This window comes from Vipera ursinii (assembly GCF_947247035.1).
Source record: "Vipera ursinii genome assembly, chromosome: 3".
NCBI lineage: Eukaryota > Metazoa > Chordata > Lepidosauria > Squamata > Viperidae > Vipera > Vipera ursinii.
This window is the reverse complement of record NC_139516.1, coordinates 209,558,447-209,571,870: the sequence shown is the minus strand read 5'-3', so window position 1 is coordinate 209,571,870 and position 13,424 is coordinate 209,558,447. Positions and strand designations below refer to the sequence as shown.

The window sequence follows — 13,424 nt, the reverse complement described above, 5'->3', positions numbered from 1 at the left end:
ATGACCGCTCAAAGTGAAAACGCCACTGGGGGGAAAAAAGGTGACTTGTGACCATTTTTCACACTTGCGCAAGTGATGGGCTCACACCCATGTGCGAAAGCTCCATTGTGTAAGCAGCGGCGATGCGTGCAAAGGGAGCGGCCCAGGTGAGCACACCTGCCTGCCACTTGCACGGAACTAAAGGAAAATAAATAAAGGTTATTCTTTTATAAATTGCATAAAATGTAACACCAATAAATTGTATAAAATGTAACACCAATGAATTGTATCAAATGTAACACTAAGATGTGGGGCTATCTATTTCCTGCTCAGACAGAGAACTCACAAGTGGTAATCAACAAAGTTCTTTTGAAATGTTAAAAAGCTTCCGAGAGACAGGAACATCGGCCCAAGGTGGAAATTACAACCAAGGTGGAAATTGGCAAATCTAGACAGCACACTGAAAAGCAAAGACATCACCCTGTCAACAAAAGTGCGTATAGTCAAGGCTATGGTCTTCCCAGTTGCAATGTATGGCAGTGAAAGCTGGACCATAAGAAAGGCTGAGCGCCAAAGAATTGAGGCCTTTGAACTACGGTGCTGGAGAAGACTCCGGCGAGTCCCTTGGACTGCAAGGTGATCCAACCGGTCAGTCCTAGAGGAGATCAACCCTGACGGCTCTTTAGAAGGCCAGATCCTGAAGGTGAAACTCAAATCCTTTGGCCACCTAATGAGAAGAAAGGACTCACTGGAGAAGAGCCTAATGCTGGGAAAGATTGAGGGCAAGAGAAGAAGGGGACGACAGAGAATGAGGTGGCTGGATGGAGTCCCTGAAGCAGTAGGCGTGAGCTTAAATGGACTCCAGAAGATGGTGGAGGACAAGAGGGCCTGGAGGAATGTTGTCCATAGGGTCGCGATGGGTTGGACACGACTTCGCAACTAACAACAACAACAACCACTCTAATGGCAGAAAGTGAAGAGGAACTATTGGTCTTCCCAGTTGCAATGTATGACTGTGAAAGTTGGACCATAAGAAAGGCTGAGCGCCAAAGAATGGAGGCCTTTGAACTCTGGTGCTGGAGAAGACTCCTGCGAGTCCCTTGGACTGCAAGGCGATCAAACCGGTCAGTCCTAGAGGAGATCAACCCTGACTGCTCTGTAGAAGGCCAGATCCTGAAGTGGAAACTCAAATACTTCGGCCACCTAATGAGAAGGAAGGACTCACTGGAGAAGAGCCTAATGCTGGGAAAGATTGATGGCAAGAGAAGAAGGGGACGACAGAGAATGAGGTGGCTGGATGGAGTCACTGAAGCAGTAGGCGTGAGCCTAAATGGACTCCAGAAGATGGTGGAGGACAGGAACGCCTGGAGGAACGTTGTCCATGGGGTTGTGATGGGTCAGACAAGACTTCGCAACTAACAACAACAACAAACTTATTTCGGGGGTTGAGGAAGTTTGCTACTTTGATAAATTTGAAGACACTGATTCTCAGACCTTTGTGGGTTCTGTTAATATTTTAAGGGAAGAGAGAAACCATGTAGAGGGTAAAACATATTTTGATATAACACTTCTTGCAATGGTGATCAGAACTGGATGCGATATTCCCAAAGTATTCACCAGTGCAGTATAGAGTGGCACTATCATTAAATGTAACCCTGAATCTCTCTCTCTCTCTTGATGCAACCTAGATCTGTCCTAAGTTGGGGCCTTTAATCACTCTCGAAGACAATTTCTCAGCTTCAACTAAGAGATAACCTTTATTGCCATTTTTTTCACTGGTGTGGGCACAACGGCACACATCAAAAATGAAATTTAGTTGCCCGCTGTCAAAGTGAAATACATATATGACACACACCAAAACATACTATATACAACATATGTATAGACCCACACCCCTACATATACATAACAAATGAATATTAAATACTGTCCATCTTGAATATATAACAGAAGGAGGAGGCTTGAGCATTCACAAGGTTAATGCTGTATGTATGGAATGAAATTGTGGCTGAATCTGGATGTTCTGCTACGGGTACCACGAAGCCCCCTCCTCCCAGAAGGGAACAAGGAAAACAGGTTGTGAAGAGGATGAGTAGTGTCCCAGATAATTTTACGGACCCTGTTCAGGCAACACTTCTGTGCTATGTCCTGGCTGGAAGGGAGGGAACTGCCCATGATCTTTTCAACTGTCCTCACCACTCTCTGCACCGCCTTCCTGTCTGAAGCAGGGATGCTTCCAAACCAGACTGTGATGCTGTATGACAGGATGCTCTCGATCGTCCCCCTGCAGAAAGTGCTCAGGACAGGGGAAGGAAGATGTGCTTTTCTCAAGTGACACAGAAAATGTAGGCGCTGCTGTGCCTGCTTCATCAGTGCCTCACTACTGAGCAACCAAGCCAGCCTACTCGTTAGCTGCACACCCAGGAATTTGATGCTGGTAACCATCTCCACAGGTGAATCATTCATGCAATCATTCATGTGGCTTTGCCTGCCTTTTCTGAAATCGACAATGATCTGTTTGGTTTTTTCCAGGTATTTAAAACTAGGCTGTTTTCCTTACACCAGTTCACCAACCCCTCAACCTCCTTGTGGTAAGCTTCCACCTTGTCATCATGAATAAGGCCCACTACTGTTGTATCATCTGTGAACTTCACAGTATGGTTGGTGGCAAACCTAGCACAACAGTCATGGCTCAACAGGGTGAACAGCAGCAGACTTAGGATGCAGCCCTGAGGAGAACCTGTGGTAAAAAAATGGTATTAACTGCCCAATCCCTTAGTCAGTTAGTCCAGTCTTGACGTGAACCCATTAGGGGCAATTTTGAAAGCCTTCAAATGGATCTGTTTTGTGGTTGAAACTTGCAACAAAAGCTGAATACACAACAAAAGCGATCTCTAGCGTCCCTCAAAGGGACGTGGTGGCTCAGTGGGTTAGGACGCTGAGCTTGTCGATCAGAAGGTCGGCAGTTTGGCGGGTCGAATCCCGAGTGCCGCGTAGCAGAGTGAGCGCCTGTTACTCGTCCCAGCTTCTGCCAACCTAGCAGTTCGAAAGCACGTAAAAATGCAAGTAGAAAAATAGGGACCACTCCGGTGGGAAGGTAACAGCGTTCCGTGCACCTTTGGCGTCAAGTCATGCCGGCCACATGACCACGGAGACGTCCTTGGACAAGCGCTGGCTCTTCGGCTTTGAAACGGAGATGAGCACCGGCCCCTAGAGTCGGAAACGACTAGCACACATGTGCGGGGGAACCTTTACCTTTACCTTTACCTTTAGCGTCCCTCAGCTAAGGGCGAGAAAGGGATGGATTTGGGAAGAAGGTGAGATGACAGAAAGTTCTGCTCTGACATTTCTTTCTGCAGACTTTAGGAACTTTTAGAAGTGGCTGCAGTGTAATTGCAGAGGGAGGTAATAAGAGAGTTGAGTCAATTGTGTCAGGCAGAATTGATTGAGCAAGGGGTCCTTTTTTGGCTGCTGAAGTTGGTGACTAATAAAAAGTGACAAAAGTTATTTCTCTCCTTCGTTGGTTGAAGCTTGCCTTAATTTGATGGATGCAATTGCTGTGGATGGACCCGCTCCTAAAAAAAAGGTAAATAAAATAAAAAAAATCTTGTTAATATCTAATATTCGGAGAAACAAAGTTTATTTCCTAATGTCCAGGAACAATAAGTATTCCAGGGGCTGTCACAAAGAAGAGGGGGTCAAATTATTCTCAAAAGGACCAGAAGGGAAAACAAGAAACAACAGTTGGAAACTGATCAAAGAGAGATGCAACCTGGAATTAAGGAGAAACTTTCTGACAGTGAAGACAATGAACTAGTGGAACAATTTGTCTTCAGAAATTGTGGCTGCTTCATCACTGGAGGCATTTAAGTAGAGATTAGATAGTCACTTGACTGATATGGTATAAAGTCTTCTGTTTGAGTAGGGTTTGGACTAGACCTCCAAGGTCCCTTTCAGCTCTAGTCTGATTTATTTATTTATTATTTGGATTTATATACCGTCCCTCTCCCGAAGGACTCGGGGCAGTGTACAGGGCAGTGTACAGGGCAATTAAAACACTATATACAACACATAATATACAAAATTAAAATAAATTAAACCAAGTAGCCCTAAACAATAAAACATGTTCTAAAATTTAAAACTTAAAATCTAAAATCCCAGTCCCTCAGTCCAGGCCACCAAGTTCAAATAGCCAAGTCTTCAGGTCGCGGCGAAAAGAGCGAAGGTCGGGAGCCATCCGGCCGCCAGTCGACATTCCCTGACCGACGGCACCCTGAGGAGGCCCTCTCTGTGGGAGCGCACAGGACGATGGGAAGTTAACGCTGGCAAATGGTACTCGCGTAAATAATCCGGACCCATGCCATTGATTAATCAAGGAAAGAAACAACCTGGAATTAAGGAGAAACTTCCTGACAGTGAGGACAATCAACCAGTGGAACAGAAGTTGCCACCAGAAATCATGGGCGCTCCATCACTGGAGGTGTTTAAGAAGAGCCTGGACAGTCACTTGTCTGAGATGGTATAGGTTCTCCTGCTTGAGCGGGGGGCTGGACTAGAGGACCTCCAAGGTCCCTTCCAGCTCTATTCCATTCTAAACATTCTATTCTAAGATGGCTGTCAGACAACACAGCCAGGACTGAACCGAAGTGAAGGAAACATGAATGCAAAATCACATAATGTGGTAGGCCAAATGCAGAGGCCAATTATATCATATGTCAAGAACCATCCGTATTGCCACCCAGACTGTCTCCATTGCCCACAAGGTCCGCAGGATTTAAGCCTGTTTCGAGGAGTTTTATTTCCTCCCTCCTTTTTTTTAAAGAGATGAAAGGATTCTTGGTATCGGTAGCTCAGGGTTGAACTGTGGGGTCCTTGGTGCTCTCTGAGCTGGGGGGTTTTCTTGCAGACGTTTCACTACCAAACTAGGCAACATCATCAGTGCTAGAAGGGAGTGGGGATTGTGCAGTCCAGGAGAAAGAGAGGAGGAGGAGGAGGAGGAGGAGGAGGAGGGGGAAGAGGAAGAGGATTGTGGGGTCTTTGGTGCTCTCTGAAGTTGGTGGTTTTCTTGCAGACCTTTCATGACCCAACTAGGTAACACCATCAGTGCTAGATAAGAATAGACGTAGCTTCTAGTCATTCTAGCACTGGGATGTTACCAAGCCAAGTAAGGAAACGTCTGCAAGAAAATCACCAATCTCAGATATCCTGAGGGGCCAATTAGTGGCAAGCATGGCCCAAGAAAACTTAACGATAAACCTTCTTCGGTTTGGATGGCAGCCAGGTGGTCTATCTGTTTATTTCCCTAGTTCTTTCTCGCTTTCTTTTTTTCTTCTTCCAGACCTGGGTTAGCAGCCCCACAACCATCCCTCTATTTATAATCAGTTTATCTGCCCCGAATAAAAGAGAGATGAATATTTACCTTTTAATAATTACGCAGCATTAATCCTAGGCTCCTCCATCGCCTCGGGAACTTTAGCTTAATTTCCCCTCTGTTCTGCTGCAGCGTAACGATTCTTAAAATGATTTTAAAATTGCAGCTGGCAGAGCCATGCAATTTGGTTATTAATTGCAAAACAGCTTCTCTTTTTACATGCTTTTTTGGAATGATAAAACAACTAGCCTGGAGTGATTTATCATCGGAGAACAGACAGGAATGAATCACAAAAGAAACGCTTGCAACAGAAAGGAAAACCTGTTAAATAATCTCCTCTGCTAAGTGAAGAGAGACTCAGACTAAATTTTGAATGGACAGTCACTTGTCTGAGATGGTGTAGGAAATAATAATAATAATAATAATAATAATAATAATAATAATAATAATAATAATAATAATAATAATAATAATAATAATAATAATAATAATAATAATAATTTGGAAGGGACCTTGGAGGTCATCTAGTCCAACCCCCTGCTCAGGCAGGAAACCCTATACCATTTCAGACAAATGGCTCTCCAGTCTCTTCTTAAAAACTTCCAGTGTTGGAGCTTTCACAACTTCTGGTGGCAGGTTGTTCCACTGGTTAATTGTCTTCACTGATAGGAAATTTCTCTTTAGTTCTAGGTTGCTTCTGGAGGCAAGTGGTTCCACTGGTTAATTGTTCTAACTGTCAGGAAGTTTCTCCTTAGTTCTAGGTTGCTTCTCTCCTTGATTACTTTCCATCCGTTGCTTCTTCTCTTGCTTTCAGGCGCTTTGGAGAAGAGCTTGACTGCCTCTTCTTTGGGGCAGCCCCTGAGATATTGGAAGATGCCCATCATGTCCACCCAATCCTTCTCTTCATTAAACTACACATACCCAATTCCCTCCTGCTTGAGAAGGGGGCTGGACTAGAAGACCTCCAAGCTCCCTTTCAGCTCTATTCTATTCTATTTCTATTCTCATTCCTTCTCTTATTCTGTTAACAGGAACAAGCTGTGAATCAAAGGTAAAAAAGGACTTGGCTAATCTTCTAGTGTGAACCAGGTCCCCCTGAACTCATTGGAGGATGGAGAATTCCTTTTCATCAGAGGTCCTGATCAGGATTCACTTGGATGGTTTGAAATGGGATTGGAACATTCCTCCCTCCAGGCAATCTCGGGGTTAGGTGCCCACCCCCCTTTTTAGGAGCAGGCTACATCCGTGTCCCAGCAAAGTGAAGAGGCTGCCGCACCTTATTGAGTCAAAATCATACCTGACTTTATTGACATCGCCTGTGCAGTTGTGGCTACCCTCTTGACTCCTTGGGCCATGCCCTGAGGAGATGGTGGGTCAAAGGTGGATGACCATCCTGCTGAAAGAACAGAGGCAGCTGCTCAGCTCAACCATTTTTCCTGACCATCTTCCATGTGCTGCGTCTCCTGACTCTGCTGAACCCCTTGGAGCCATAAGATGCCGTTTTGTTCATGTCCCTCTCACCCGCACATACTGTAGATTGATAGATAGATAGATAGATAGATAGATAGATAGATAGATAGATAGATAGATAGATAGATAGATAGACAGATAGATAGACAGACAGACAGACAGACAGACAGACAGAATAAAATAGAACAGAACAGAACAGTATAGAATAGAATAGAAGAATGAAGAAGAGAGAATAGAATAGAACAGAACAGAACAGAACAGAACAGAAAAGAACAGAATAGAATAGAACAGAATAGAATTAAGGAATAGAATAGAATAGAATAGAATAGAATAGAATAGAATAGAATAGAATAGAATAGAATAGAATAGAATAGAATAGAATAGAATAGAATAGAATAGAAAATATGGAATGGAATAGAATGGAACAGAATGGAACAGAACAGCGCTGAAAGGCACCTTGGAGGTCTTCTAGTCCAGCCCCCTGCTCAAGCAGGAGAAACTATACAGTCTCAGACAAGTGACTGTCCAGCCTCTTCTTAAAAATCTCCAGTGATGGAGCACCCACGATTTCTGGTGGCAGGCTGTTCCACTGGTTGATTGTCCTCACTGTTAGGAAGTTTCTCCTTAATTCCAGGTTGCTTCTCTCTTTGATCAGTTTCCAACCATTGTTTCTCGTCCTTCCCTCTGGTGCTTTGGTGAACAACCTGGTCCCCTCTGCCTTGTGGCAGCCCCTCAGTTACTGGAATAACTGCTATCATGTCTCTCCTATTTCTTCTTTTCTTTAGATTAGCGAGAGAGAGAGAGAGAGAGAGAGAGAGAGAGAGAGAGAGAGAGAGAGAGAGAGAGAGAGAGAGAGAGATACACAGAGAGAGAGAGAGATTATAGAGAGGTACAGATAGATAGATAGATAGATAAATAGATAGATAGATAGATAGATAGATAGATAGATAGATAGATAGATAGATAGATAGATAGATAGATAGAGATAGGTGATATAGAGAGAGATACAGATTGATGATAGAGATAGAGAGTAGAAACAGATGATAGACAGACAGGCAGACAGATAGATAGATAGAGATGATAGGTAGATAGATATAGATAAATACAGTAGATGTATGAGGGGAGAGGGAAAGACTGGAAAGGGAACTTTGCCATTTCAAATTACCAGAGAACTAAATACGATTGAACTTGAATTTGTTCTGGCAAAGTGCAGCCGTAAATGGCCATTAAAAAGTCACTCGTTCACAGAAAGCGGGAGAAAGAGGGAGAGAATTCATTTTTAATGGACTGTTTCCATGGCAATGTTCCTGAGCAAGGCACGTTTTACAGCGTAGTGTGAAGTGGAAGTGTTTCCACTGATTGCAACCTGGCCTATATTATGGACGCATTCTATGGTTAGACATCAATATAAGCCCTTTCTCCCATCATAGCTAGCAGTTCATCGCCAGGAGGAAGTGATTTGTCTCTAGGACTTTATTAAACCCCCTCCGCCCCCCCCAATGTTGAACTATAAAAGAGAGTCAACCATTTGTTCTTCCTGGGTAATAGAAGGGGAGGAAAAGGAAGGGGTGACAGATGTTCCTTTGAGGGTGAAGGCTCGTTCTCCGAGCTTGTGGGTTGGTTTCTGAATGTTTCGTTACAGGTAACATCTTCAGTGGAGTTCAGGGGATGTCAGTGTTGTTGTTCTTCTGTTTATGAGGGCTTCAGGTGTGGCCAGGTCATGTCAGGTGAGGGTCATGTCAGGCTGAGGGTCTTGTGATGGGTCAGGTGTGGGTTGCATCAAGTGAGGGTCTTGTGATGGGTCTTGTGAAGGGGAGGTCAGCTCAGGTGAGAGTCTTGCGATGGGTCTTGTGATGGGGAGGTCAACTCAGGTGAGGGTCATGTCAGGTGAGGGTCTTGTGATGGGTCAGGTGTGGGTTGCATCAAGTGAGGGTCTTGTGGTGGGTCTTGTGACGGAGAGGTCAACTCAGGTGAGGGTCATGACAGGTGAGGGTCTTCTGATCGGTCCTGTGTGGGTTGCATCAAGTGAGGGTCTTGTGATGGGGAGGTCACATCAGGTGAGGATCACGTCAGGTGAGGGTCTTGTGATGGGTCAGGTGTGGGTCCCATCAGGTGAGGTGATTGGTCTTGTGATGGGTCAGGTGTGGGATGCATTGTGAGTCTTCTGACAGGTCAGGGGAGGGTCCCATCAAGGGAAGGTCTTGTGACGGGGAGGTAACATCAGGTGTATGTTATTGGGAGATGAAGCATGAGTTGGGGTGGGTGGGTTGTGTGGGTTGGTTGAGGGTACCTGCAGTTGGTTGTGTGGTGGATTTAAATTCTGAGGGGTTCATAACCTGGCTGTAGGTCGATTTGTCTGTGGATGCAATTGCTTGTGGAGTGCCAAACTTCGATGAACTCATGAACTTGGTGGGTGGTAGAAGGGCCAAGGATTCTTGTCTTGCCCCAGTTGAATTGCTGCTGTTCAGTGTCCGCGTGGGGGGAGATTAAGGATTTGGGATCGAGGTGATTGACTGTGAGACTTTGCTTTCTCGGGCTCCCAGACCACTGCAGACAGTGACTGCAGCCAGGAAATTCAAGAAGGCTGGCTCCTTGGGAGGAAAGCTACGGCAAACCTAGATGGCATATTCAGAAGCAGAGTCACCGCTTGACTGACAAAGGTCCATATAGTCAAAGCTATGGTTTTCCCAGTAGGAATGTATGGCTGCGAGAGTTGGAAGGCTGAGTGCTGAAAAATGGATGACATCCAATTGTGGTGCTGGAGAAGACTCCAGGAGAGCCAATGCGTCAACCCTGACTGACCTTTGGAAGGACAGATATTGAAGCTGAATCTCAAATATTTTGGCCACAAAATGACAAGAGAGGACTCATCTGTTGTGATTCAGTGTCAGCCTATGCTCCCAGCAGTTGAGTCTGAGGAATCTGAGGAGGAGGAGGGGGGAGTTTGGAGAGCCTTCGGTGTCAGAGGGATGCTCTGATGCACTGCAAGACTCTCAGCCTGGCCCCTCCAGTTGTGTTCCTCACGAGGCTCAGCTGTGTGAGGAGGAGGGTTCGGACTCAGAGGAGTCACAGCTGAATCTGTTCAGAGATGCTAGAAGTAGAAGGCAATCCAGCAGAGCAGAGCAGAGCAGAGAAAATCAATGAGGCAACTCAGTGAGAGGAGGAGAAGGCATTGAGAAGCCAAGCCTTGGGACAGATAATAAAAGGGGAAGGTGTGGGCGGGGCTGGTTGCTGAAGGCAACCGTTCGGAGACATTCAGAGAGAATCCTGGTATGTTCTTGCTAATCTGTTTGACTCTTGTTTGACTCTTGTTGGATGTTTCGAATCATGTATTTTTGGTTGAAGAAAATATTCTGCTGCTTTTTTTGTTTGAAAGACTTTATTATTTGGAACTGTAAATAAATTTGGCTTGGTTTCCCCCCCCCAGCCTATTGATTGTTAAAAGGAAAAAGGGGTTGTCCCTGACACACAAACAGGGCCAGTCGTAGGCTGGAACAGAACATCATCGGAGAAGACCCTGAGGTTGTGAAAGGTGGAAGGCAAAAGGAGAAAAAGATGGCAGAGGAAAAGATGGTTAGATAATGTCATCGACACAATGAACGTGAATTTGGGCAAACTCTGGAAGACAGTGGAGCCCTCTTCTGCTCCCAGGGGTCACAAAGAGTCAGACACAACTTCCCAACTGAACAACAGCAACTTGTCGATATTCTGTCTTGTTGGCTTGCCCAGTTGAAGATGAAGAAGATAGCCTTGAGGAAGGACAGGAGCTGGAATGAACATGTGGGTCTGTCTTGGTGTTGGGTCTTTTAACTGAGGTTGGAATCTGAAGTCCGAAGCTCTCTCCAAGAAGCAACAGATGGAAACTAATCAAGGAGAGAAGCAACCTAGAACTAAGGAGAAACTTCCTAACAGTGAGAACAGTTAACCAGTGGGACAGCTTTGCCTCCAGAAATTCTGGATGCTCCATCACTGGAGGTTTTTTGAGAAAAGACCAGACAGCCCCTTGTCTGGAATTGTATAGGATCTCCTGCTTGAGTAGGGGGCTGGACTAGAAGACCTCCAAGATCCCTCCCAGTTCTGTTATTCTGTTCCTCTCAATAAAGTTCTAAGGAAATTCAGTTGTATGGCTTCCTAAGACATTAGGTTTGTATAGGGGCCACGTTGTATTCCATACAATAATTGGGCAACTGTTTTAGCCACAGTTTGATCGCTGCTGGAATGTAACTTGTCCCTTGTTGGCTCTAAAATTTAGTTATTGCTTTTGTGCTCTTTTGGATAGTCAAAGTGGCGTAGTTTATCTGGGCTGTTAATTTCCTAGAGGCCTGAAATACTAAGCCCAAGTATTTAAAACAGTTGACCTGCTCCAATTCATGGGCTCCAGTCATCCACTTGTGTTGTGGGGTGGGGGTGGGGAATTCTAAAACTTTACATTTATCATTTTATCAAAATTGATTATTAATTGCTCCTCAGGGTGGCCTGGCTCTTAGGGCCTACTTCATGACTACCCAAGACAAGGAGAGAAGAACTTGTATCATCAGCACGGAGTAAAATTGGGAGGATTCTATTGGCTAGCTTAGGTGCCTGGATTTCAACTGTCTGAAGTGTTTTAATCGGGGAGTTAATATATAAAGAGCCAGATTGGTCTAAGGCACCAGACTGCAAAGTGGAAGGCTGTGAGTTCTAATTCCACTTTAAGTATGAAAGCCAGCTGGGTGACTTTGGGACAATCACTAGGAGACGGTGAGTTCTAGTCCTGCCTTAGGCAAGAAAGCTGTCTGGGTGACTTTGGGACAATAGTCTCACTCTAGGCAAGAAACCTGGCTGGGTGACTGTGCGGCAACCGCTCAGCCCAATCCACCTCACAGGGTTGTTGTGGTGGGGAAAATAGGACGGGAAAGGTGTGGTAGATACGTTCACCACTTTGAGGGGGTTTTTTTGTAAAAAAAGTAATAAAGGTGTGATACAAATAAAATAAATTAATAATAAATATATGTTAAAAAACAACAATACTCAAATACATCCTTGTTCTACCCCCCCTGGATGTCAGAAAAGTCCCCTCCTGGGTTACATCCCATTGTAAAGCCCATTTTATTGTACAGTTTATAAATAAGGAACCAAAGTCTTTTGTTTTCAGAGGATCTGCACAAAATGTCTCCCCAAACTCTTACTCTTATGAAATCTGCTTTGAAATAAATAAAGGCTGCATATAGATTTAAAGCAGACGGATTTGTATATTTATCTTCCAGATGTTGAAGCTGGAGAGGGGGGGGAGGTCCTTCGTGTTCTCTGAGCTTTGTTGTTTCACTGCAGACATTTTATTAACCAACTATGTGACCTCAATGATCTATCGTGAACCACCATTGTTGAAACTCTGCTTGCCCAGGGTCAATGATTCCTCTATTACCCAGGTTTGGGTACTTTGGTAAATAGATACTTGGGTTTGTTAGTTCTGATATGCGATAGCCAGTGGTGGGATTCAAATACCTGAACAACCGGTTCTCTGCATGGACGCCACTTCCGGAAGTCCGTTCTGAGCCGAGGAGGTCTCCCAGGCCCAGAACGGTCCACCAGAAGTACCTGGATGCCATTTCCAGAAGTCCTTTCTGACCTTGGAGGCCTGGGGGAGGCCTCCCAGGCTCAGAACGGACTTCCAGAAGTGGCATCCACGCACTTCCTGTGGGCCGTTCTGGGCCTGGGACACCTCCCCAGCTCAGAACGGACTTCCGGAAGTGGCGCCCATGCACTTCCGGTGGGCTGTCCAGGGCCTGGGTTGCCTCCTGGGCTCAGTATGGACTTCCGGAAGTGGCATCCATGCACTTCTGGTGGGCCATTCTGGGCCTGGAACGCCTCCCCAGCTCAGAATGGACTTCCGGAAGTGGCGCCCATGCACTTCCGGTGGGCTGTCCAGGGCCTGGGTTGCCTCCTGGGCTCAGTATGGACTTCTGGAAGTGGCATCCACGCACTTCTGGTGGGCTGTTCTGGGCCCGGGAGGCCTCCCCAGCTCAGAACGGAGTTCCGGAAGTGGCATCCACACACTTCCAGCGGTCTGTTCTGGGCCTTGCAAAAAAGGACTAGGGCATCAGCCGGTTTGCAGAAGTCAACAAAAGGCAACAAAAATTGGCTGAATCCCACCACTAGTGATAGTTGTCATTAGTCGCTTCTGAATATTTTAGCCCTGGTGACTCTCACACAACAGAGAGCACAGACCCCCCATATGGGGATTTCTGAGCTGTCTTACTAGGCAAAGAAACGGAAATATCTTTCCCATTCCTCTTTGCAAACTATCAGACTGTTTCATATTTTTTTTTTATTATTTTTAATTGGCAGCCATGACAGTATGAACCCAGGCTCTGTCCACCAAATAGTTAAAATTAAAACTAAACAACTGCAAGTCTATAACAACAACCACAAGAACATCGGATTTGAGGGTTAAGATCTAGAGGCAGAAAACTATACAGCTCTCAAAGTAATTCCTTTACACTCAAATATTACAGTAATGCTCTCTCTCCTTTTTTTTAAAATTCCATTTATATACCGCCCTTCTCTGAAGACTCAGGGCGGCTTACAAGCTTAGCAGTAGCCTTCATTCTGTGTATATGCCTGC

General features: G+C 45.3%; 1 long non-coding RNA gene across 1 annotated transcript in view; it reads left to right on the top strand.

Annotated features, from left to right (window-relative positions):
• Nucleotides 1-4,841: 4,841 nt before the first annotated feature.
• Nucleotides 4,842-13,424, top strand: part of LOC310638790 — a 405,659-nt gene continuing 397,076 nt past the window's right edge. Inside the window, exon 1 of the long non-coding RNA XR_014492182.1 lies at nt 4,842-4,939. This is a non-coding gene — a long non-coding RNA (uncharacterized lncRNA). The remainder of the gene's footprint in view (nt 4,940-13,424) is intronic.